A 27,355-nucleotide genomic window follows, 5' to 3' on the forward strand; every position below is an offset into this window, starting at 1 on the left:
GCCCCTGGGCGTGCGCCCGAACGGGGCGCGCCCGTAACCCGTCGCCCGCGACCTGTATGGCCCTGTGGGCATATGACATATGGGCCCCACGCCCCTTTTATTAAAACAAAAAAGAATTTAAAAATAATAATAAAAATAAAAAAAGATTTTAAAAAAGAAGTAAATAAATAAATAATTAAAATAATTAAAACATTAATTAATTAATTAAAGAATTAATTAACTTAATTAATCCTGATTAGTTAACCTAATTAATTGTAGTTAATAAACCTAATCATTTTAGTTAGACTAACTAAACCTGATTAGCTAGTCTTAGACAATGACAACCGGGTCCCACCATCAGATTGACCCAGTCAACCCATGTTGACTGCTGACGTTAGCATGACATCATGCTGATGTCATAATTCCATTTTCGAATTAAATTAAATAATTAATTAAATTCCAGAAATTAATAAAATCTTTAGAAAATCATATCTTCTAATCCGTAACTCGGATTAAAATATTTTCAACATGAAAGTTGTTCAGAACAACGAGACGAATCCGGATACGTAGTCCGTTCGTCCGCCTCACACCCCTAACCTATCGAACCCGCAACTTTCCCCCTCCGGCTCCTCTGCCCGAAAACACGAAACACCGGGGATATTTTCCCGAATGTTTCCCCCCTTAACCGGCATCACCTCATACCACGTTAGGTCACTCCTAGCATCGTTACTTGTCATGTCGTGCATCGTTATGCAGCTGTTTACATGGTATTCATTGTTTCTTCCCCCTCTTCTCTCTGTTAGACTACGAGACCGACACTGCTGCTGCGCAGTTCGACTACGGAGTTGACGACCCCTCCTTCTTGCCAGAGCAACCAGGCAAGCCCCCCCCGCTTGATCACCAGATATCGCCTACTCTTCTCTATACTGCTTGCATTAGAGTAGTGTAGCATGTTACTGCTTTCCGTTAATCCTATTCTGATGCATAGCCTGACATTGTTGCTACATCTGTTGATACCTTACCTGCAATCCTAAATACTTAGTATAGGTTGCTAGTTTATCATCATTGGCCCTACATTCTTGTCGGTCTGCCTTGCTATACTATTGGGCCGTGATCACTCGGGAGGTGATCACGGGTATATACTATACATACATACATACTATACAGATGGCGACTAAATTCGGGTCAGCTCGAAGAGTACCCGCGAGTGATTCACAGATTGGGGGCTGAAAGGACCTTTGTCCCGACGGCCCTCTGTGTGGATCTTTGTGGCGGAGCGACAGGGCAGGTTGAGACCGCCTAGGAGAGAGGTGGGCCTGGCCCTGTTCAGCGTTCGCGGATACTTAACACGCTTAACGAGATCTTGGTATTTGATCTGAGTTGGCTACGAGCCTATACGCACTAACCATCTACGTGGGAGTAGTTATGGGTATCCCGACGTCGTGGTATCAGCCGAAGCACTTCAGACGTCAGCGACGGAGCGGCGCGCACCGGATTGGACTGGAACGCCTGCTAGGCTAGGTCTGCTTCCGGGCGCCCACGCAACGTGCAGGTGTGCTCAGGGCGATGGGCCCAGACCCCTGCGCGCTTAGGTTTAGACCGGCGTGCTGGCCTCTCTGTTTTGCCTAGGTGGGGCTGCGACGTGTTGATCTTCCGCGGCCGGGCATGACCCAGGAAAGTGTGTCCGGCCAAATGGGATCAAGCGTGTTGGGTAAGTTGGTGCACCCCTGCAGGGAAGTTAATCTATTCGAATAGCCGTGATCTTCGGTAACAGGACGACTTGGAGTTGTACCTTGACCTTATGACAACTAGAACCGGATACTTAATAAAACACACCCTTCCAAGTTCCACAGACAACCCGGTGATCGCTTTTCTACAGGGCGACGAGGAGAGGATCGCCGGGTAGGATTATGCTACTGCGATGCTACTGGAGTTGTTACTTGGAGTTGCTATTTGGAGATTCTACAGTGGAGATACTACTTGGAGGACTTCAATCTACTCTCTTCTACATGCTGCAAGACGGGGGCTGCCAGAAGCGTAGTCTTCGATAGGACTAGCTATCCCCCCTCTTATTCTGGCATTCTGCAGTTCAGTCCACTGATATGGCCTCCTTACACATATACCCATGCATATGTAGTGTAGTTCCTTGCTTGCGAGTACTTTGGATGAGTACTCACGGTTGCTTTCTCCCCCCTTTTTCCCCTTTCCTTTCTTTCTGGTTGTCGCAACCAGATGCTGGAGTCCAGGAGCCAGACGCCACCGTCGACGACGACCCCTACTACACTGGAGGTGCCTACTACTATGTGCTGCCCGCTGATGACGATCGGGAGTAGTTTAGGAGGATCCCAGGCAGGAGGCCTGCGCCTCTTTCGATCTGTATCCCAGTTTGTGCTAGCCTTCTTAAGGCAAACTTGTTTAACTTATGTCTGTACTCAGATATTGTTGCTTCCGCTGACTCGTCTATGATCGAGCACTTGTATTCGAGCCCTCGAGGCCCCTGGCTTGTATTATGATGCTTGTATGACTTATTTTATTTGTAGAGTTGTGTTGTGATATCTTCCCGTGAGTCCCTGATCTTGATCGTACACATTTGCGTGCATGATTAGTGTACGATTGAATCGGGGGCGTCACAATAACCTCACCAACAAAGCTGATGAAGGGGATGATGACTACGCTCCCACCTACTGCTTCATGGCAAAGGGTGCCAAGGTACTCAAATATACCTCATCTGAATCAAGTGAGAATGAATCTGATGAAAATCTTAAGCCCAGCTATTCTAAACTTGCTAAGATTGCTGTAAAACAACAAAGGGCTTTAGAAAAGGTTCCAAACATGCTAGACAAAAGTGATGATATGTTGGGTGAAGAAATGGATCGCACTAAAGCCCTGACTGAAAATCTTCAGAGATTTCAGACTAGGTTTGACAATCTTCAAAGTCATCATAATACTCTCTTATCTGATCATGAGAAGCTTTCTTATGAATTTCTTCAAAGAAAGCAAGATCTTGAAAAGCTAAGAGTGAGTTATGAAGATCTTCAGAGGGAGCGCGATTCATTACTTGCTCAACAAATCAGCGCTTCTCAGGAAGAATTTGTTCCTCCATGCTTGAAGTGCATTGAACGTGAATCTGCTAATTCTTCACCTGAATGTTCAAATGCTGCTAATGTTTCAAATTCTTCACATGCCTCTGCTATCACTAATTCCTCATCTGAGGACATTGCTAGTATCACTAACGATGCAGGGCTGAAGGATTGTACACGACAGACATGTACAAAAGCCTCAAAGGGCATCAGGCTCTTTGTGATGTGCTTAAAAATCAAATCCTCAACAGGAACCCTAGGAAAGAGGGTATCGCCTTTGAGAGGAAACTCAATGCTGATGGCACATATTGGAAGCCTGAGCAGTACCCCAAAACTACATGGGTTGCTGCAAAGGGACCTCCAGTTGATCCATCTAACTTATCTGGATTTGCATGTGAATCTCCTCATTCTGATGATGAGTCAATTGACTCCAACTATAAGCTATTCAAAAATCAGAATGGTGAAGTATTTGCTAGATATGTTGGCAGTAACTGCAGGAACGGCTCCCCTAGGAAGAAAATCTGGGTTCCCAAAAGATGCCTTGAAAATCTTTAGGTGAATGTCATCATGACGCCACCTGTGAAGAATAGGAACCCCAGACCAAATTCTTCATATGGACCAAATTCCTCATATGAACATCATCATGCTAACCCGTCTGTTTCGCAGGGAAGATCTAAGGATTATGGATATGTGCATTATTCTTCAAATCATTATGTCCATAAGTCCTCAAAGAATTTCTCTGCATACTCTTATGCTTACTCTAACCCCTCTTATGTGAAACGAAATGGACTGGCTTCTATGCCATCCTTTTCGTATGGAGCTCGCAGAATGATGAACTCTTTGCCACCCCTTCAGATGTGGGTGGTGAAGAAAAAGAACTAATCTCTTCTGCAGGGTCAGGTCTCCAGACGCACGTAATCGTCTGAAGAATTTGCTGGAGACCTGAGCATGCCTGATAGGACGCAGGCTAATCATGAAGAAATGAACTTTCATTTCTCACGTCCTCATATTGCTTTATCGGTTCTTTTACTTGATAAAATTGATCTGATGAATTGATGTCATATTCTTCACTGATGAAGTATATGAGTTTGTAAGCTGCACTAATTCGTCTGCAGGATGATCAACCCAAAGCCACTGAGTGGGTCCTCGATAGTGGATGTACAAACCACATGACTGGTGACAAGAATCTATTGATGGATGCCCCGTTATCTCTGTCGCATCTGAAGCATATCATCTTTGCTGACAAAGGCAAAATTCAGGTATTGGGTCTAGGTAAGGTTGCGATTACAAAGGATCGACACATGGACAAAGTCATGCTTGTTGAGTCCTTAGGATACAACCTTATGTCTGTCTCAATACTTTGTGATCTTGATATGGTTGTTGTCTTTGGCAAGTACCGTTGTGTTGTGGTTATGGAAGCTGACAATTCCAAAGTCTTCGAAGGCTTTAGGAGAGGAGACCTGTATATTGTTGATTTCTCTACAGGACCACAACCAGCCGTGTGCTTACTTGCAAAAGCTTCAGAAGGCTGGCTCTGGCATCGACGACTTGGTCATGCAGGCATGAGGAATTTGCACACTCTTGTGAAGAAGAAGCATGTCATTGGCATCGAGAATGTCAAATTCCTCAAGGATCACCTATGCTGATCCTGTGAAGCTGGGAAGATGACGAAGGCCAAGCATCCAGCAAAGACTATCATGACCACCACTTGCCCATTTGAATTGCTTCACATGGATCTCTTTGGTCCTAATCATTATTCTGCTATTTTAAATGAAGCATCTCAATATGGCTTTGTTATTGTTGATGATTATTCTTGCTACACATGGGTACACCTTGTTACTTACAAACATGAAGTGCAGGAAGTCTTCAAACGATTTCCCTCGAGGGCTTCAACCAACTTTGGTGTGAAGATCAAGCACATCAGAAGTGATAATGGCACTGAGTTCAAGAATTCTGGTCTCGATGACTATCTCGATGAACTTGGTATTACTCATGAGTTATCTGCTCCTTACACTCCTCAGCAGAATGGCGTCGTGGAGTGCAAGAACATGACTCTTGCTGAGATGGCTTGCACTATGCTTGATGAATACAAAATGCCTCGTTGTTTCCGGACTAAGGCAATTGATACTGCGTGCCACATCATCAACAGAGTATATCTTCACAAATTCTTCAAAAAGACTGCCTATGAACTTCTCACTGATAAGAAACCCAATGTAAGCTATTTCAAAGTCTTCGGTGCTAAATGTTGGATTAGAGATCCTCATCACAACTCAAAATTTGCACCGAAAGCACATGAAGGTTTTATGCTTGGTTACGGAAAGGACTCGCACACCTACAGAGTCTTCAACAATGTTCTTCACAAAGTTGTTGAAACTGTAGATGTGCGGTTCGATGAAACTAATGGCTCGCAAAGAGAGCACCTACCTACTGTGATAGATGAACCAGCACCTAAGGAAACTATCAAGTTCAAGGCTACTGAGGATGCCATTCCTACTGAAGAATCTACTAAAGAATTCATTCCAGAACATGAAGAACGTCGAGCTAATGCACCCGAAGAAAATGGTGCTGAAGAAAATGCTGATCAAACTCTTCAATGACAAACAGCTCATCCTCGCATTGCAAAAGAAGTGCAAGTTGAAAAGATCATCAATGACATCAAAGCGCCAGGTCCTCTCACACGCTCAAAAGCTTCACATTTGTCTAACTTTTGTGGGCAGTATGCTTTTTTCTCTATTACAGAGCCCACTAAGGTAGATGAAGCATTTCTGGAGCCTGAGTGGATTCAGGCCATGCAAGAAGAATTACATCAGTTCGAGCTCAACAATGTCTGGGAACTGGTCAAACGTCCAGATCCTCGCAAGCACAATATCATTGACACAAAGTGGATCTACCGCAACAAGCAAGATGAAAATGGCCTTGTGGTGAGGAATAAGGCACGGCTTGTAGCTCAAGGCTACACATAGGTTGAAGGAATTGATTTTGATGAAACTTTTGCACCCGTTGCTAGACTTGAGGCTATTCACATATTACTTGCTTATGCTAACCATCATGATACCACTTTATATCAAATGGATGTGAAAAGTGCATTCCTCAATGGTAAGCTTGAGGAAGAAGTATATGTTGCTCAACCCCCAGGTTTTGAAGATCCAAAGAATCCTGACAAAGTCTTCAGACTCAACAAGGCCCTCTATGGCCTCAAGCAGGCCCCATGGGCTTGGTATGATACCTTGAAGGAACTACTCATGAAGAAAGACTTCAAACCCGGTTCACTCGACCCTACTCTTTTCACTAAATCTTATGATGGTGAATTGTTTGTGTGCCAAATATATGTTGATGATATTATCTTTGGTTGTACTGACCAACGTTATAGTGATGAATTTTCCTATATGATGAGTGAAGAATATCAAATGTCTAGGATGGGAGAGTTGAAATTCTTCTTAGGTCTTCAAATTCGTCAACAACACAATGGCATATTCATCTCTTAGGAAAAATACCTCAAGGATGTACTGAGGAAGTTCGGCATGCAAGATTGCAAAGGCGTCAAAATTCCTATGCCCACAAATGGCCATCTGTGCACTGATGAAAATGGTATTGACTTTGATCATAAGGTATACCACTCCATGATAGGTTCCTTATTGTACTTATGTGCATCTAGGCCAGATATAATGCTTAGTGTTTGCATGTGTGCCCGATTTCAAGCTGAACCGAAGGAATCACACCATAAGGCTGTGAAGCATATTCTTCGATATCTAGCTCACACACCAACACTTGGATTGTGGTACCCCAAGGGCTCGGCTTTTGATCTTGTTGGATATTCTGACTCTGACTATGCTGGTGATCGTGTGGATCGCAAGTCAACATCTGGTACATGTCATTTCCTCAGACGATCTTTGGTCTGTTGGTCCTCGAAGAAACAGAACTGCGTATCACTATCTACTGCTGAAGCTGAGTACATTGCCGCTGGTTCTTGCTGTGCCCAATTGCTATGGATGAAGCAAACTCTCAAGGACTACGGCGTCAACATGAAGAACGTGCCTCTCCTCTGTGACAATGAGAGTGCCATCAAGATTGCTCACAACCTAGTTCAGCACTCGAAGACAAAGCACATTCAGATTTGTCATCATTTTCTTCATGATCATGTGTTGAAGGGCGACATTTCTATTGAGCATGTGAAGACTGAAGAACAGCTAGCCGATATCTTCACAAAGCCCTTGGATGAGAAGAGATTTAGCAAGTTGCGGTGTGAGCTAAATATCCTAGAATCTTCGAATGTTCTTTGAAAAGGACACTCATCCTAACACTTATGCAAAATTGATGACTTAAATGTGCAACACATGAAGAAACGTTTTTCTTCAATGAATGAAGAATAACACTCTTAGTGTGAAGAAATTAATGAAGAATTTGATTCTCAGAACCCTACGAGAATTGTACGCGGTGTCTGAAATCATCATTCTTATACGGTGGATCACGCCACCACCAAAAGTTGAAATTCCTCAAATTATTCATATTCTTCAACTTTGCATTGTCTTCACTGTTTCCGTCGTTTTTCTTCATTGGCTATATATATATATATATATGAGTTTGTGTCCTCTACAGCATTCACTTATTGCTATTTCTTCAAGTTGGTTTTCTGCTAAGTGAATGTGATCGGACCCTTCCCCTCTATGCTATACTCAACCCAATCTGTTCACAAATTCTTCATGTGCGTTCTATTTGAAACTCGTTCAAAATCTTCACTGTGTCCTTGTCAGCTGAAGAAATTGCGAACAGAACTTTAAAACCTATCTTATCTAAATTTTCGGCTTTGCCGCTCAAACCGTTCCGCATCCCACGATACACTTATCCACTCACCCACGATCTAACACAATCTCCACCTCTCACTACGTGGGTGACACATGTCATGCGAATGAGAAGGGTCAGGGGCACGTTCGTCTAATTTCTTCGGGCAAGCAGTTTTTCACCGTGGCTATAAATACCCCTCCTTCCCTTCCTCACTTCTTTTACTCCACTTGACCTCTCTCTCCAGCTCGAGCTTCTCAAACCCTAGCGCCGCCGCTACTTCATCGCCGCCGGTGAGGAAGAGCTTCACTGCCTCGACCTCGTCGCTGACATACTCACGCCGACCGCGGACATCTTCACTCCGCCGCCGCTATAGCCGTCTTCCTCCACCAAGTTAGGGCGTGGAAGATCTGCACAGACGAACTTCACATCTCCTCACTCTAGTTCGTCGTGTTCTTCATCCAGGGTAATTAAAAGTTACTTTTACTGCCCTCGTTGATTCGAATGATTATCTACAAAATCTTCAAAAGTTTTTTTCTTCATATCTTCAGACACTGAACACCTCACAAGTCATCTGTTCTTGATTCATTTCTCTAAGCATCATTTTTCTTCAAGATTCCTCAATTGTGTGGATCTTCGATCTATACAACTCTGGAACCTAAGACAAAGAAAGCTTAGTGAAATTCTTCAAGACTCATCTGGTCAAATTCCTCAAACTTGTTCTTTTTACAAAACCGTCTGAGAACGCATATGACCTCTCCAAATTCCTCGCAACTATACTCTGTTCACAGGTACACATGTTAGCTGCTGAATCACTAGGTTCTCGTCAACTTAACTCATTTGCAGCGTTCCTCGAAGAAAAGTTGCATACTTGTTCAGAGAATTCAATTGTTCAAATTCCTCAACTGAAGAAAATGGCTGATGGTAAGAAGCCACAGAAGGGAGGAAAGAGGCCTGAGGTAAATACAGCGTTTGAAATCCCTGATGACATATATGCTGGGTACTTCACACCTACTGAGGAAACCAAGAATGAGCGCAAAGTGCGCAAACAGAGGATAGAGAGGAGATGGGCAAGAGAATGGAGGGAGTATAGATATGTCACTCCTAAGTACATGAAAAAATTCGCACTCAATCCTCCATGCACAAGAGCTCCATTGGCACCTGGCCAAATAGCAGATCCCACCAGCCTCAAGCGCGGTGAGGACTATCCCGATGAATGGGCCAAGCGCCAAGCCAAGCTGGCTAAGCAAGCCAGAGAAGCAGTGAGGAAATTCAATGAAGACTCTGCTGCTGCTGCCTCTGCTGAGGCCTCTGCTGTCAAGCCAAAGAAGGCTATGTCTAAGAAGCCTGCGTGCAAGCCAAGTGCTTCACCACCAATGCCCTCAAGGCCAAGCTCCTCAGCAATGCCCTCACCGCCAGAATCATCAAAGCCCTCACGGCAAATTCCTCATGCTGCTCCTGTTCCTCCAAAGTCCTCAGCTCCTCCACCAAAGCCTTCAGCTGTTCCGACCAAATCCTCAGCACCTGTGCATCTCGCTCATGCCAAAGGACTGCCGGCATCTCCATTGCCTCAGGTGTCTCAGCTAGTTCCTCAGCTGCACCAAGTTCCTCAGCTGGCCGCTCACCGCTGAAGACAAAGGCCACTGCTGGACGAGGTCCTCGCCCAAGTCCTCAAAAGAAGCAAGTCGCTTTCCAAGTGTCGTCTGATGAAGACGAAGCTGATGATGATGAACTTGCAGAAATCATCAAAGACAGGCAAGTCAGGGCCGCTAGAGCCAAGGGATCAGAGGTGCCATTGCTTTTGGATCCCAAGCTGATCCTCGACTATATTGATGATTGGCACAAGGACCCCAACACTCCCTTGCCTGACTTCAAGCTGACTCCTGGCCAGAGTCACATGCTGACCCACTTCATTCAAGAAGAAAAGTGGAAATTTGAGAAGGCCAGGCAGATCAAGAAAGCGCAGTACAAGAAATAGTGCTATCTGAAGAAAAACGTTGTCTCTATGACAACTGAAGAACTTGTCACTATTCAGACTGAGATTAAGAAACTCAGTGATGACTTTGACGCATATCGCGTTGATTAGCTTGGAGCCAAGGTTCGTTTTGTAAAACTTGCGGATAACTTCACTTCCAATGTTGCACCCCAACGCAACAGGAAATTCCTCAGGCTGAAGCATCTGCTCAGCCTACTGAAGAAAATGCCAGCACCGCTGATGACAATCAGGCTGCTAAAGAAAATGTGAGTTCCAGGGCTGATGACTGCATTCCAGCCGCTGAAGAAATTGCCAGTGCACCCACTAGTGGTGTGCCTGAAGAAACTGAAGAACTCAGGGCAACTGCATCAGTTGTGCCTGAAGAAAATCAACCAGATTCCTCAGCTGCTCCTGCACCAACTTCAACTCCAATCCTTCCATCTGCATCAGATGTGAAGAAGACCAAGGCTGCAGAGCGTGCTGCAGTGAAGAAAAGGAAAGCATCAGCTGCTTCAGATTCTTCAGCTCCGAAGAAAATGAAGCCTATGACAAGTTCGTTTGCAAATCCGATTGATGCTGTTCCCATCTCAACCAGGTCACCAAATGACCTTGTTCCTTTTGATGAAGAATATGTGATCCCCAGCGGATCTGATGAAGAAACTCCTTCTGCTGTTTCGTCTGAACTATTGGATGAAGAAATTGAAGTGGATGCGATCCCTTCAGCACCTATCATCTCCTCGCCTATGCCTCAGTTCACAGCTGAAGAGGCTGGCGTTGAAGAAATGGAAGATGAAGATGTGGACATTGGCTGCTCCACACCCGTAATCAGTGATGAATTCTGGGAAAGTCAGCATCCAAATTCTCCAATGTTCACCCCTCTACAGCAAATTCCTCAGTCCCCCACACAAACTGTTCACATGGGCTCTGAAAAAACTGATCCCACTGCATCTGTCCATGAGGAAATTCCAGCCACCAGCGCTGAAGAAACTGCTGCTGCTGAACAACCAACGACACAGAATGCCACTGAGGAGGAACCAAAAACTCCTCAGCCTGAAGAACCTGTGATTGAGATTCCTGAGGTCGTGATGCAACTCACTGACACTCCTCTGCCGAAGCCAAAGGATCCATTCTCACGCAAGCAAAAGTTCAAGGCTGATGATTTCTTTGGTGAGCACGTCTTCTTCGAAGATTACAACCCATATGACTCTGCTCGCATTAGGAAGAGGCATTTCTGGACTGCCATTCAAGCCAATTTCTATTCCTCAGTGTTGTTCAACAAGGAGAAGATCTTCTACCATGAGCATATTCCTCACGTGGATATGGAATCTCTGCCGTGCTTCGCACCAGTCCTCAGTGTTCTTCACGACACTGGACTGCTCAACTTTTGCTCTGACATCTGCGATTGGAATGAAGAATTGATTCTTCAATTCTATGCAACGCTGCACATCACCGAAGATGCTGAAGATGTGAATTCATGGGTGCTGGACTGGATGTCTGAAAACACTCACTACACTGCACCAGCCTCTGAATTGCTTCATGCTCTACCACTCAGTCCTCCCCTTAAAGAAGCTCGCTGCACCTACAGTGAACCTGAGCTCACACATCATTACATGCAGGTGTTGATGAAACCTTTGAAGCCAGGTCAAGCACCAAGAACCAAATTCCTCATGAAGGAATTGCTGTACGTGCCCAGAACTGTCTATCGTATTCTTACGAGGACAATCAGTCCCATCAAAGGCCACGACTCATCTGATGAGGAAATTGTTGGCATCATGAAGAATCTGGTATTCAACATCGTTCATGGCATTCCTGTCAATTATCACGATTTCTTCATGAGGACTATGGCCAATGTTGCACTGTCTTTGTTTGAGCTGAAGCCTTATGCACCTTGGATTATGAGATTCCTCAGGACAAGGTCTTCACTCAACTACAAAGCTGATTTCTAGAATTACCTCAGCTACTTGCCCCCAATTGAAGTCCTCAAGCAGACATATTCCTCAGTTGATGGAAAGGGCAAGGCACCAGTTGTAGTAGATGAAGGCATTCGTCCATTGGATGGTCAGTTTTGCAAAGCTGCATCTTATTCCACCAATGATGACTCTGCCACACATGACTCTGCCAATGCACATAAGTCCACTCCTCAAGCCACTGCTCCGCGCGTGATGACTGACCGTGAACTTCTGCTTAGTCTTCACCAGAAGGTGGATCAAAATCGCAAATGGGTTAAGCATCAGTTTGGTTCACTTCTTCACAACATGACTGCCACACACAATGCGGTGAAGAAAAACCACTACTACCTCCATCAAGTCTTCGGTCGCACCTGGGCAATCCTGTCACATCTATATGGTGAAGAAGATCTAAAGAACATGGGTCTCAAAGAAGATTTTGACTGGTCTGCACCTCCACCAAAGAGATTCAAGAAGGTCCAGGTTCCTTCTCTGGTGGCCAGCTCATTTTCTTCATCGCGCGACACTGATGAACATGAAAATTTGGACGACACTGTGGCAGGCCCTACATCAACAAACGACCCAACAACGCTGGCGCTCCTTCATCAACATGATTATCTTCAGGGGCGTTAGTCCTCATTTTCGATCCTTTTGGTCATTCGATGACAAAGGGGGAGAAATATGAGTTAGTCTTCAAGCGGGTCTACTATATGGGCGTTTTTTTGCTAAGTTACAACTCTCGTTCTTCTGAAACTTTATTGGATCAAGTTGTAATCTTAAACCCGATGGTGCTCTAATACTTTTGATGCACTGTGCTCTGATACTTTTGATGCACTATTCTGCATGCTTATTCCTCGTTGATATTATTGCACGCATGCTGAATTTCATCAGGCACCATATTTCATCATGCATTTCAAATTCTTCATATTATATGTTAAATGCGTGTATGAATTACAAGATATAGGGGGAGATCTCCATGATTCAACTCTTCAAGTGTGCATTGCTTCAAAAGCAAATTTCTCACTATGCACCTCTTCAGGGGGAGTTCTTCTATATCTTGTAATAAAATTCCTCAATATCAGTAGTTACACTTCATATGTTTATCCCCGTTGAAAACTTAACCTATATTGTCATCAATCACCAAAAAGGGGGAGATTGTAAGTGCATCTAGTGCCCCTTAGTGATTTTGGTGTATTGAAGACTTATAGGTTAAGGGACTAATGTGTTTGTGAGTGTACACATGTCTATAAGTCTATGAGGAGTTTGATATTTACAGGAAAAGTCGACCCCTAAAAATGAATATCTTCGACTGAAGATTTTGGTATTTCTGAAGACTTTGAAAGTGAAGAAATTGGTGTGTCCGTGAAGACTTGATATTCATACAAGGAATATGAAGCTTGAAGACTTTTGTTTTCATAGTTTTGTTTTTCTCTTTCTTGAGTCATAGGAAACGCCGTACTGTTAAAGGGGGTCGAGGAAATACTAAGGAAAAATTTCCATGTGATGCTCAACTCAAAATCCTACATCTACCAATCCCTTCGAGTGAAGCCATTGGAAATCTCATACAGTTCAGTCAATTTCTTCAGTGACAGAGACAAAGTTCTTCTAGTCTCTGAGGAATTTGTCCTGACTGAGGAGTTAGGAATTCGCTAGTGCGGATTGCCTACACAGTGAGGAACATGATAGCCCTGAGGATTTTGCTACTCAAAATTCTGACCGTTTCTATGCTATGCGTCAGCTGTCCCAAAATATCTATCCACCTAACGGTCATATCATTGAAGGGCATTTATGTCTTATCATGTCAGGCTGCTCCCTAGGCTATAAATAGCTGCCCCTACAACCACTAGCTGGTTGGCTGCTCCGAGAGAAACTGACACTTGTCATTTGAGAGCAACCCATCCTCTGAGGACTTTGAGAGAAAATCATCAAGTGAGGAAAAACCAAAAACCAAAAACCCAAACACCTACAAACCCCAAGTGATTGAGCATCACTGAAGAGATTGATCCTGAGTGGATCCGACGCTTGTTACCTTTGAAGACTGTGCTTCTTCCAGACGGTTAGGCGTCATGGTCTAGCGCATCCAAGAGGAATTGTGGATCGCCGAGTGACCAAGTTTGTGAAGGTTTGGAAGTCGTGAAGACTTACCACGAGTGATTGGACGAGGTCTGTGTGACCTTAGTTCAAGGAGAATACGGTGAGGACTGGGTGTCCTGAGCTGCGTGTTTAGGACTGGGTGTCTGGGACTGTGTGTCCTCGAGTTTAAATACTCAGCCGCTCCAATCAGACATACAACTGAGACAGCAGTTGGAACTAGTCTACCAAATCTTTGTCTTCAACAAGCTTACTAGTTCTATTTCCTCAACTCTTTCATTTCCTCATAACTGTGTTGTGTGTTTGTTCATATCTATGTTTGAAGACTTTGACTGAAGACTTTCTCAAATTTCCTTAGTTCAATTTCTTCAGTCTGTTTGTCTTCATCCTGTGTTATCCTGTGATTACGCTTCCTGTACTCTGTGCCTGTCTTCATTTCATCATGATGACTATGCTTGTATTCTGTTATGTTTACTTTTGAGTACTCATTCCGCTGCTAGTAGTTCTTCGCTAAGGAATTTCCTCATCGGCAAATTCCTCAGTGAAGAATTTCATAAAAATCGCCTATTCACCCCCCTCTAGTCGATATAACGCACTTTCAACTACTAAATTATAAATCATTGTTAATTAAAATTGGCTTTGACATACCTTGGGATCCAGGTGGATTCACTACTTGAGCACTATATGCCTAGCTTAATGGCTTTAAAGAAAGCGCTGCCAGGGAGACAACCCGGAAGTTTAGGGAGTCATTTGTTTCTATTGATTGCTTTCATATAGTTTAAAAACAACAAAAATAAAGAGGGGAACCCAAAAGTTTTTCAAAAAGGAAAGTGAAAGTGAGAAAGACAAGCATTGTTGAAGTGGGATAGCTCCTTGAACTTTGTTCATGCTCACGGCGACTTTGTGAATCTTGATTACAGAAACTTTTCAACAAAAATAATTATCCCCTTGTACAATTCCATTGTATTATAAAAATAATGTGCCAAGGTTTGCCTTTAGGATGTTTACATTTGCTTTATGGTTTGTACGGTGCAGGACAGAAAATTTGGCTGTAGTGAACGATTTTACATTTTAGCTGGAACGTCAAATGGTTCTGATTCTTTTTTCACTGTCTTTCTATACAAATTGTTTATTTTTCCTAATTTTGGCAGAATTTTTCAAGTATAAGAAGTATGGTGAATGTTCAGATTATTACACATTGTTCTGTTTTAGACAGATTCTGTTTTTGATGCATAGTTTGCTTGTTTTGATGAAACTAACGATTTATATCAGTGGATTAAGCCATGGAAAAGCTATATTACAGTAGACACAATGCAAAAAAAGTATGAATTGGTTTGCAAAAGTACTTAGAGTAGTGATTTGCTTTATTATACTAACGGATCTTACCGAATTTTCTTTTGAAGTTTTGTGTGGATGAAGTGTTCGATGATCGAGAAGGTCTCGATGTGAGAAGAAGGAAGAGATGCAAGAGCTCAAGCTTGGGGATGCCCGAGGCACCCCAAGTAAACATTCAAGGAGACTCAAGCGTCTAAGCTTGTGGATGCCCCAGAAGGCATCCCCTCTTTCTTCAACAAGTATCGGTATGTTTTCGGATTCGTTTCGTTCATGCGATATGTGCAATCTTGGAGCGTCTTTTGCATTTAGTTTTCATTTTTCTTTTATGCACCATGCTGGTATGAGATAGTCCTTGGTTGATTTATATAATGCTCTATGCATTTCACTTATATCTTTTGAGTATGGCTTTATAGAATGCTTCATGTGCTTCACTTATATCATTTGAAGTTTGGATTGCCTATTTCTCTTCACTTAGACAAGCGCCATTTGTAGAATGCTCTTTTGCTTCACTTAGATTTGTTAGAGTGTGGGCATTTTGTAGAAAGAATTAAACTCTCTTGCTTCACTTATATCTATTTAGAGAGATGACATGAATTGGTCATTCACATGGTTAGTCATAAAATCCTACATAAAATGTTTGATTCCTTGCAATAGTTTTGCGATATAAAGATGGTGATATTAGAGTCATGCTAGTGGGTAGTTGTGGATTAGTACAAATACTTGTGTTGAGGTTTGTGATTCCCGTAGCATGCACGTATGGTGAACCGTTATGTAAAGAAGTCGGAGCATGAGGTATTTATTGATTGTCTTCCTTATGAGTGGCGGTCGGGGACGAGCGATGGTCTTTTCCTACCAATCTATCCCCCTAGGGGCATGCGTAGTACTCCCTCTGTTCGGAATTACTTGTCTCGGATATGGATGTATCTAGAACTAAAATACATCTAGATACATCCATTTCTATGACAAGTAATTCCGAAAGGAGGGAGTAGTACTTTGCTTCGAGGGCTAATAAACTTTCTCAATAAGTATGTGAGTTCTTTATGACTAATGTTGAGTCCATGGATTATACGCACTCTCACCCTTCCATCATTGCTAGCCTCTCTAGTATCGTGCAACTTTCGCCGGTACCATAAACCCACCATATACCTTCCTCAAAACAGCCACCATACCTACCTATTATGGCATTTCCATAGCCATTCCGAGATATATTGCCATGCAACTTCCATCATCATCATATACATGACCTGAGCATTCATTGTCATATTGCTTTGCATGATCGTAAGATAGCTAGCATGATATTTTTATGGCTTGTCCATTTTTTGATATCTTTGCTACGCTAGATCATTGCACATCCTGGTACACCACCGGAGGCATTCATATAGAGTCATATCTTTGTTCTAGTATCGAGTTGTATTGAGTTGTAAGTAAATAAAAGTGTGATGATCATCATTATTAGAGCATTGTCATAGTGAGGAAAGGATGATGGAGACTATGATTCCCCCATAAGCCGGGATGAGACTCCGGGCTTTACAAAAAAATAAAAGAGGCCAAAGAAGCCCAAATAAAAAAAGAGGCCAAAGAAGCCCACCAAAAAAACAAAAAAAAAACAAAAAAATGTGAGAAAAGAGAGAAGAGGCAATGTTACTATCCTTTTACCACACTTGTGCTTCAAAGTAGCACCATGTTCTTCATATAGAGAGTCTCTTGAGTTATCACTTTCATGTACTAGTGGGAATTTTCATTATATAACTTGGCTTGTATATTCCGATGATGGGCTTCCTCAAACGCCCGAGGTCTTCATGAGCAAGCAAGTTGGATGCACACCCACTAGTTTCAGTTTGAGCTTTCATACACTTATAGCTCTAGTGCGTTTGTTGCATGGCAATCCCTACTCACTCACATTGATATCTATTGATGGGCATCTCCATAGCCCGTTGATACGCCTAGTTGATGTGAGACTATCTTCTCTTTTTTGTCTTCTCCACAATCACCATTCTATTCCACCTATAGTGTTATATCCATGGCTCACGCTCATGTATTGCGTGAGGGTTGAAATTGCTGAAGCGCGTTAAAAAGTATGAACCAATTGCCCAGCTTGTCATCGGGGTTGTGCATGATGTGAATATTTTGTGTGGTGAAGATGGAGCATAGCCAGACTATATGATTTTGTAGGGATAGCTTTCTTTGGCCTTGTTATTTTGAAAAGACATGATTGCTTTATTAGTGGGCTTGAAGTATTATTGTTTTTGTGTCAAATGATAGACTATTGCTTTGAATCACTCGTATCTTAATATTCATGCCATGATTAAATATGTGATCAAGATTATGCTAGGTAGCATTCCACATCAAAAATTATCTTTTTTTATCATTTACCTACTCGAGGACGAGCAGGAATTAAGCTTGGGGATGCTGATACGTCTCCGTCGTATCTATAGTTTTTGATTGTTCCATGCCAATATTATACAACTTTCATATACTTTTGGCAACTTTTTATACTATTTTTTGGGACTAACATATTGATCCAGTGCCCAGTGCCATTTCCTGTTTGTTGCATGTTTTATGTTTCGCAGAATATCCATATCAAACGGAATCCAAATGGGATAAAAATGGACGGAACATATTTTTGGAATATTTGGAGAATTCCGGAAGAAAAATCCACGCAAGACGGTGCCCGAGGTGGCCATGAGGCAGGGGGTGCGCCTGCCCCCTGGGCGCGCCCCTGACCCTCGTGGGCCACCCGTAAGGCGGTCAATGCCCTTCTTCGGCCGCAAGAAAGCTATTTTTTGGTAAAAAAATCACGCCAAAGGTTTCAGGCCAATCAGAGTTACGGATCTCCATATATATATATATATATATATATATATATATATATATATATATATACGAAACGGTGAAAGGGCAGCAGAACACAACGCAAAAACAGAGAGAGACAGAGAGACAGATCTAATCTCGGAGGGGCTCTCGCCCCTCCCATGCCATGGAGGCCAAGGACCAGAGAGGAAACCCTTCTCCCATCTAGGGAGGATGTCAAGGAAGAATAATACGAAGGGCCCCCCTCTCCCCTTCTCTTCCGGTGGCGCCGGAACGCTGCCGTGGCCATCATCATCATCACCGCGATCTACACCAACACCTCCGCCATCTTCACCAACATCTCCATCACCTTCCCCCTCTATCTACAGTGGTCCACTCTCCCGCAACCCGCCGTACCCTCTACTTTAACATGGTGCTTTATGCTTCATATTATTATCCAATGATGTGTTGCCATCCTATGATGTCTGGGTAGATTTCCGTTGTCCTATCAGTGGTTGATGGATTGCTATGATTGATTTAATTTTCTTGCGGTTATGTTGCTGTCCTTTGGTCCCCATCATATGAGCGCGCGCGTGGATCACACCATAGGGTTAGTTGTATGTTGATAGGACTATGTATTGGAGGGCAAGAGTGACAGAAGCTTCAACCTAGCATAGAAATTGATGCATACAGGATTGAAGGGGGACCAATATATCTTAATGCTATGGTTGGGTTTTACCTTAATGAACATTAGTAGTTGCGGACGCTTGCTAATAGTTCCAATCATAAGTGCATAGAATTCCAAGTCAGGGATGACATGCTAGCAGTGGCCTCTCCCACATAATACTTGCTATCGGTCTAGTAAAGTAGTCAATTGCTTAGGGGCAATTTCGCAACTCCTACCATCACTTTTCCACACTCGCTATATTTATTTTATTGCTTCCTTACTTACAACAACCCCTACTTTTTATTTACGTAATCTTTATTATCTTGCAAACCTATCCAACAACACCTACAAAGTACTTCTAGTTTCATACTTCTACTAGGTAAAGCGAACATCAAGCGTGCGTAGAGTTGTATCGGTGGTCGATAGTACTTGAGGGAATATTTGTTCTTCCTTTAGCTCCTCGTTGGGTTCGACACTCTTACTTATCAAAAACTGTTGCGATCCCCTATACTTGTGGGTTATCAATATGTCACGGTCATGTCTACATTGTTCTCGAACCCGTAGGGTCCGCACGCTTAATGTTCGACGATGATTTCTATTATGAGTTATGTGTTTTGGTGACTAAAGATTGTTCAGAGTCCCGCATGAGATCACAGACATGACGAGGAGTCTCGAAATGGTTGACAAGTAAAGATTTATATATTGGACGATGGTATTCGTGTTGGGGAAGGTAGCATGCAATTTCAAAAAAAAAATCATATGATCACGCAAGATCTATCTAGGAGATGCATAGCAATGAGAGGGGGAGAGTGTGTCCACGTACCCTCATAGACTGAAAGCGGAAGCGTTAGGTTAACCCGGTTGATGTAGTCGAACGTCTTCACGATCCAACCGATCCAAGTACCAAATGTACGGCACCTCCGTGTTCAGCACACGTTCAACTCGATGACGTCCCTCGAACTCTTGATCCAGCAGAGGGTCAAGGGAGAGTTCCTTCAGCATGATGGCGTGGTGACGTGATGGTGATGTGATCCGTGCAAGGCTTCGCCTAAGCACTACGACGCTATGACCGGAGGAGTAAACAATGGAGGGGGCACCACACATGGCTAAGAGAACAATTGGTGTGCCTTTGGGGTGCCCCCGCCCCCCGTATATAAAGGAGAGGGGGAGGAGGTGGCCATCTAGGAGGAGCCGCACCAAGGGGGGGTCCTACTAGGACTCCACTCCTAGTAGGATTCGCTCCCATTCCCTCCAACGGAGAGGGGGAAAGGGGAAAGAGGGGAGAGGGAGAAGGAAAGGGGTGGTGGTGTGCCCCCACCCCTTGTGCAATTCGAATTGGGCAGGGGGAGGCGCACGCCACCTCTTGTGGCCTTCCTCCCTCTCTCCACTATGGCCCATGAGGCCCATTAACTTTCCCGGGGGGTTCCGGTAACCTCCCGGTACTCCGAAAAATCCCCGAACCTCTTCGAAACCATTCCGGTGTCCACATATAACCTTCCAATATATAAATATTTACCTCTCGACCATTTCGAGACTCCTCGTCATGTCCGTGATCTCATCCGGGACTCTGAACAAACTTCGGTCACCAAAACACACAACTCATAATACAAATCGTCATCGAATGTTAAGCGTGCGGACCCTACAGGTTCGAGAACTATGTAGACATGACCGAGACACATCTTCGGTCAATAACCAATAGCGGAACCTGGATGCTCATATTGGTTCCTACATATTCCATGAAGATCTTTATCGGTCAAACCGCATAACAACATACGTTATTCCCTTCGTCATCGATATGTTACTTGCCCAAGATTTGATCGTCGGTATCATCATACCTAGTTCAATCTCGTTACCGACAAGTCTCTTTACTCATTCCATAATACATCATCTCGCAACTAACTCATTAGTCACATTGCTTGTAAGGCTTATAGTGATGTGCATTACCGAGAGGGCCCAGATATACCTCTCCGATACTAAGAGTGACAAATCCTAATCTTGATCTATGCCAACCCAACAAACACCTTCAGAGACCTCTAGAGCATCTTTATAATCACCCAGTTATGTTGTGACGTTTGATATCACACAAGGTGTTCATCCGGTATTCGGGAGTTGCATAATCTCATAGTCATGGGAATATGTATAAGTCATGAAGAAAGCAATAGCAATAAAACTAAACGATCATTATGCTAAGCTAACGGATGGGTCTTGTCCATCACATCATTCTCTAATGATGTGATCCCATTCATCAAATGACAACACATGTCTATGGTCAGGAAACTTAACCATCTTTGATTAACGAGCTAGTCAAGTAGAGGCATACTAGGGACACTCTATTTTGTCTATGTATTCACACATGTACTAAGTTTCCGGTTAATACAATTCTAGCATGAATAATAAACATTTATCATGATATAAGGAAATATAAATAACAACTTTATTATTGCCTCTAGGGCATATTTCCTTCATTCTCCCACTTGCACTAGAGTCAATAATCTAGATTACATAGTAATTAATGATTCTAACACCCATGGAGTCTTGGTGTTGATCATGTTTTGCTCGTGAAAGAGGCTTAGTCAATGGGTCTGCAACATTCAGACCCGTATGTATTTTGCAAATCTATATGTATCCCTCCTTGACTTGATCACAGATGGAATTAAAGCGTCTCTTGATGTGTTTGGTTCTCTTGTGAAATCTGGATTCCTTCGCCAAGGCAATTGCTCCAGTATTGTCACAAAATATTTTCATTAGACCCGATGCACTAGGTATTACACCTAGATCGGATATGAACTCCTTCATCCAGACTCCTTCATTTGTTGCTTCAAAGCAGCTATGTACTCCGCTTCACACGTAGATCCCGCCACGACGCTCTACTTGGAACTGCACCAACTTACAGCTCCACCATTCAATATAAATATGTATCCGGTTTGTGACTTAGAGTCATCCGGATGAGTGTCAAAGCATGCATCAACGTAACCATTTACGACAAGCTCTTTGTCACTTCCATAAACGAGAAACTTATCCTTAGTCCTTTTCAGGTATTTCATGATGTTCTCGACCATTGTCTAGTGATCCACTCCTGGATTACTTTGGTACCTCCCTGCTAAACTAATAGCAAGGCACACATCAGGTCTGGTACACAACATTGCATACATGATAGAACCTATGGCGGAGGCATAGGGAATGACTTTCATTTTCTCTCTATCTTCTGCAGTGGTCGGGCATTGAGTCTGACTCAACTTCACACCTTGTAACACAGGCAAGAACCCTTTCTTTGACTGATCCATTTTGAACTTCTTCAAAACTTTATCAAGGTATGTGCTTTGTGAAAATCCAATAAGCGTCTTGATCTATCTCTATAGATCTTGATGCCCAATATATAAGCAGCTTCACTGAGGTCTTTCATTGAAAAATTCTTATTCAAGTATCCTTTTATGTTATTCAGAAATTCAGTATTATTTCCGATCAACAATATGTCATCCACATATAATATCAGAAATGCTACAGAGCTCCCACTCACTTTCTTGTAAATACATGCTTCTCCAAAAGTTTGTATAAAACCATATGCTTTGATCACACTATCATAGCGTATATTCCAACTCCGAGAGGCTTGCACCAGTCCATAAATGGATCGCTGGAGCTTGCACACTTTGTTAGCACCTTTTGGATCGACAAAACCTTCTGGTTGCATCATATACAACTCTTCTTTAAGATATCCATTAAGGAATGTAGTTTTGACATCCATTTGCCAAAATTCATAATCATAAAATGCAGCAAATTGCTAACATGATTCGAACATGCTTAAGCATCGCTACGGGTGAGAAGGTCTCATCGTAGTGAACTCCTTGAACTTGTCGAAAACCTTTCGCAGCAAGTCGAGCTTTGTATACAGTAACATTACCGTCAGCGTCTGTCTTCTTCTTGAAGATCCATTTCTTCTCTATTGCTTCCCGATCATTGGGCAAGTCAACCAATGTCCACACTTTGTTCACATACTTGGATCCCATCTCAGATTTCATGGTCAAGCCATTTCGCGGAATTTGGGCTCATTATTGCTTCCTCATAGTTCATAGGTTCATCATGGTCAAGTAACATGACCTCCAGAACAAGATTACCATACCACTCTGTTGCGGATCTTACTCTGGTTGACCTACGATGTTCGGTAGTAACTTGATCAGAAGTTTCATGATCATCATCATTAGCTTCCTCACTAATTGGTGTAGGAATCACTGGAACTGATTTATGTGATGAACTACTTTCCAATTCGGGAGAAGGTACAATTACCTCATCAAGTTCTACTTTCCTCCCACTCACTTCTTTCGAGAGAAACTCCTTCTCTAGAAAGGATCCATTGTTAGCAATGAATATCTTGCCTTTGGATCTGTGATAGAAGGTGTACCCAACAGTCTCCTTTGGGTATCCTACGAAGACACATTTCTCCGATTTAGATTCGAGCTTATCAGGTTGAAGCTTTTTCACATAAGCATCGCAACCCCAAACTTTAACAAATGACAACTTGGGTTTCTTGCTAAACCACAGTTCATATGGTGTCGTCTCAATGGATTTAGATGGTGCCCTATTTTAACATGAATGCAGCCGTCTCTAAAGCATAACCCCAAAACGATAGCGGTAAATCGGTAAGAGACATCATAGATCACACCATATCTAATAAAGTACTGTTACGACGTTCGAACACACTATTACGCTGTGGTGTTCCAGGTGGCATGAGTTGTGAAACTATTCCACATTGTTTCAAATGAAGACCAACCTCATAACTCAAATATTCACCTCCATGATCAGATCGTAGAAACATTATTTTCTTGTTATGATGATTTTCCACTTCACTATGAAATTCTTTGAACTTTTCAAATGTTTCAAACTTATGTTTCATTAAGTAGATATACCCATATATGCTCAAATCATCTGCGAAGGTCAGAAAATAATGATACCCACCGCGAGCCTCAACACTCATCGGACCACATACATCAGTATGTATTATTTCCAATAAGTCAATGGCTCACTCCATTGTTTCGGAGAACAGAGTATTAGCCATCTTGCCCATGAGGCATGGTTCGCAATCATCAAGTGATTCATAATCAAGTGATTCCAAAAGTCCATCAGCATGGAGTTTCTTCATGCGCTTTACACCAATATGACCTAAACGGTAGTGCCACAAATAAGTTGTTGAAAGGATCGAGAAGAGGTGTCTAGAGGGGGCGGTGATTAGACACTAAGTGCCAAAAGTTGTAGTTTTTAATATTCTTAAGTTTAAGTGGAGTTTAAGCACAAGTTTAACAAACACAATACATACCAAGCAAGCATGCAATGAGTATATGAGCAGCGGAAAGTAAAGCATGCAACTTGCAAGAATGTAAAAAGAAGGGTTTGGAGTATTCAAACACAATTGGAGACACGGATGTTTTTGTCGTGGTTCCGATAGGTGGTGCTATCGTACACTCACGTTGATGGAGACTTCAACCCACGGAGGGTAACGGTTGCGCGAGTCCACAGAGGGCTCCACCCACGAAGGGTCCATGAAGAAGCAACCTTGTCTATTCCATCACGGCCATCGCCCACGAAGGACTTGCCTCACCAGCGGTAGATCTTCACGAAGTAGGCGATCTCCTTGCCCTTACAAACTCCTTGGTTCAACTCCACAATCTTGTTGGAGGCTCCCAAGTGACACCTAGCCAATCTAGGAGACACCACTCTCCAAGAAGTAACAAATGGTGTGTTGATGATGAACTCCTTGCTCTTGTGCTTCAAATGATAGTCTCCCCAACACTCAACTCTCTCTCACAGGATTTGGATTTGGTGGAAAGAAGATTTGAGTGGAAAGCAACTTGGAGAATGCTAGAGATCAAGATTCATATGGTTGGAATGGAATATCTTGACCTCAACACAAGTGTAGGTGGTTCTCTCTCAGAAAATGTGTATTGGAAGTGTAGGTATGTTCTGATGGCTCTCTCCACGAATGAAGAGTGGGTGGAGGGGTATATATAGCCTCCACACAAAATCTAACCATCACACACAATTTGCCAAACTTGGTGGGACCGAATGGTTAAACTTGGTCGGACCGATTCAGCAAACCTAGTGACCGTTAGGATTTTCGGTGGGACTGAGATGCAACTCGGTAGGACCGATATGGTTAGGGTTAGGGCATAACGTAATCTCGGTGTGACCGATTACACAAACTCGGTGGGACCGATTTTGGTAATAAGCTAACCAGAGAGTTGGTCAGGTAAACTCGGTGGGACCGATTCGCTCATCTCGGTGAGACCGAAATGTTACAAAAGGGAAATAGAGAGTTTACATTGCAATCTCGGTGGGACCGATCGCTCATCTCGGTAAGACCGAAATGTTACGAAGGGAAACGGAGAGATTACAATCCCATCTCGGTGGGACCGAGATCCCTATCGGTGAGACCGATTTGCCTAGGGTTTGTGGCAGTGGCTATGACATTTGAAACTCGGTGGCGCCGGATAGAAAGAATCGGTGGGGCCGAGTTTGACTTTTGGTTTAGGTCATATGTGGATGTGGGAAGGTAGTTGAGGGTTTTGGATCATATCACTAAGCACTTTGAGCAAGCAAGCCATTAAGCAACACCTCATCCCCTCTTGATAGTATTGGCTTTTCCTATAGACTCAATGTGATCTTGGATCACTAAAATAGAAAATGTAGAGTCTTGATCTTGAAGCTTGAACCAATCCTTTGTCCTTAGCATCTTGAAGGGGTTCCACATCCTCTAGTCAATGCCACTCCATTGTTGAACTTATCTGAAACATACTAGGTAAAATTGTTAGTCCAACAAGAGATATGTTGACATTAATTACCAAAACCACCCAGGGAGCACTTGTGCTTTCAATCTCCCCCTTTTTGGTAATTGATGACGACATACATCAAAGCTTTAGATAAAGATATAGAGAATAGCAAGTAAAGCTTTGGAAAGACATGTAACATGCATAGGCTCCCCCTACATGTATGCAATCATGTGAATATTGAATATAGGAGCATGTGAATGCGTAAACATGATAGAGTAAGCAATGTGTTACATGTATCTTGGCTATATGCATCAGAGCAAATGGTGTGAATGTGAGAAATGTACCTTCATGTTCATGAGTCCTTCTTGCAAACAGTATGTACATCAGCAAGAACTTCTCATTCACATGATTGTGATGCATATACTTACCTTGTGGTCTTGAGTTGGCTTAGGATGGGATGAACCTGTGCAAACAAGGTTAAATAACACAGATACACCTACTGACCAGAGCAAGCAAGAGAAACCATAAGAGAACCAAGGCTGGGATGACACGTAGAATGAGTACTAAGTACCACATTGGATATAGACATGTCCCCAAAGGTAAAGATATGCAATAAAATCAGAGATTTCCTTCCCTTAGATGTCTTGCTCCCCCTGAATCTGCATGGGATATTGGGAGAAGATAGGGAACAGAAAATCAGAGCAACAAAAAAAGGAAATAACAGAGCTTGAGCTAAAGCAAGCAACCAAACATGTCTTTCCCCTCTTAAAGACATGTGACATCTCCCCTCTTGAACACCAAGCATCTGGGGTCTTTGATGATATTACTTCTCCTAGTTGAGAAACTCTCTCCCCCTGAGTATTCTCTCTTTCTCACCCTATAGGAAGGATTAAGCTTTGATGTGATCTCTCTCTCCCCCTTTGACATCAATTTCCAAGAAGGGCTCTTCTGGACATGTGATACAAATGGGTTGGTCCTTGAGTCACAGAGAAAAGCAGCATGTCTAATATGATGCTGGTAGAGGACAAGAATCATTGAGTGGAGCTGGAGCAAACAGAAATCAGGAATAAGTGGCAAGTTGGTTTTCCTATGATGGAATCGGTGACTCCGAGTTGTGTGCTTCGGTTGCACTGAAAGATTTCGGTTGGGCCGAAGAGAACAAACCGGTGTGACCGAGTTCATCAGAGTGAAACCACTTGTCACCTCAGTTCACTAGACAAGTAAGATCTCACAAGGATATGCAAGGAATTTACTGAAAGATTTGCAATGAATTGGATGCAGAAAATGCAGAACAAAAAGGAAAGAAAAGAAACTAAAAGTTCTAGATGAAGTTCTTTTTGAAAGGGGAAACAAATATGCAAATGCAAAAGCACGGAGAAACACTAGAGAACTTCATCTAGAAATGGTCGGTGACAAAGTCACCTATGTTAGAGTATATTGACTTAGGAGTCAAGTGAAAGCACTTGATCATAGATCATACTCATCGTTTAAGCTCAAAATGGGGTTACCATTTTTCGTTTAAGCATCTTGATGTATTCACATCTTGTCGAGTTGCTTTGGCTCATGAGTTGGAGTAAAGCTTCTCTAAGATGGAATAACATACCTTGGGTGGTGGTGTTGATCTTGATCATGTAGTTGAACTTGTGTGGGTTGCTCAAGGTTGATGTAGTTCATCAAGAGTTGGGAGCACCACTTGGAGTTTGAGTTCATCTACCTACGTGGGTTAGCTTTGCAAGGAAGAGCACTTGTGTATCCAAAATGACAATCATGAGACTCAACATAGAATTTGCCAAAGGATATGTTTGAATGGTTTCGTGCTTCCTTGTCTTCAACCACCATTGTGTAGAGACTTGGTGATGTAGAAATTGCTCAAGATGTGAGTGTGTGGCAATCTCATAGATTTAGATTCATCCAAGTACCTACACGGGTTAGATACCATGCAAGGTACAAATATA

Source organism: Triticum aestivum, chromosome 5A (genome assembly GCF_018294505.1).
Source record: "Triticum aestivum cultivar Chinese Spring chromosome 5A, IWGSC CS RefSeq v2.1, whole genome shotgun sequence".
NCBI classification, from domain to species: Eukaryota; Viridiplantae; Streptophyta; class Magnoliopsida; order Poales; family Poaceae; genus Triticum; species Triticum aestivum.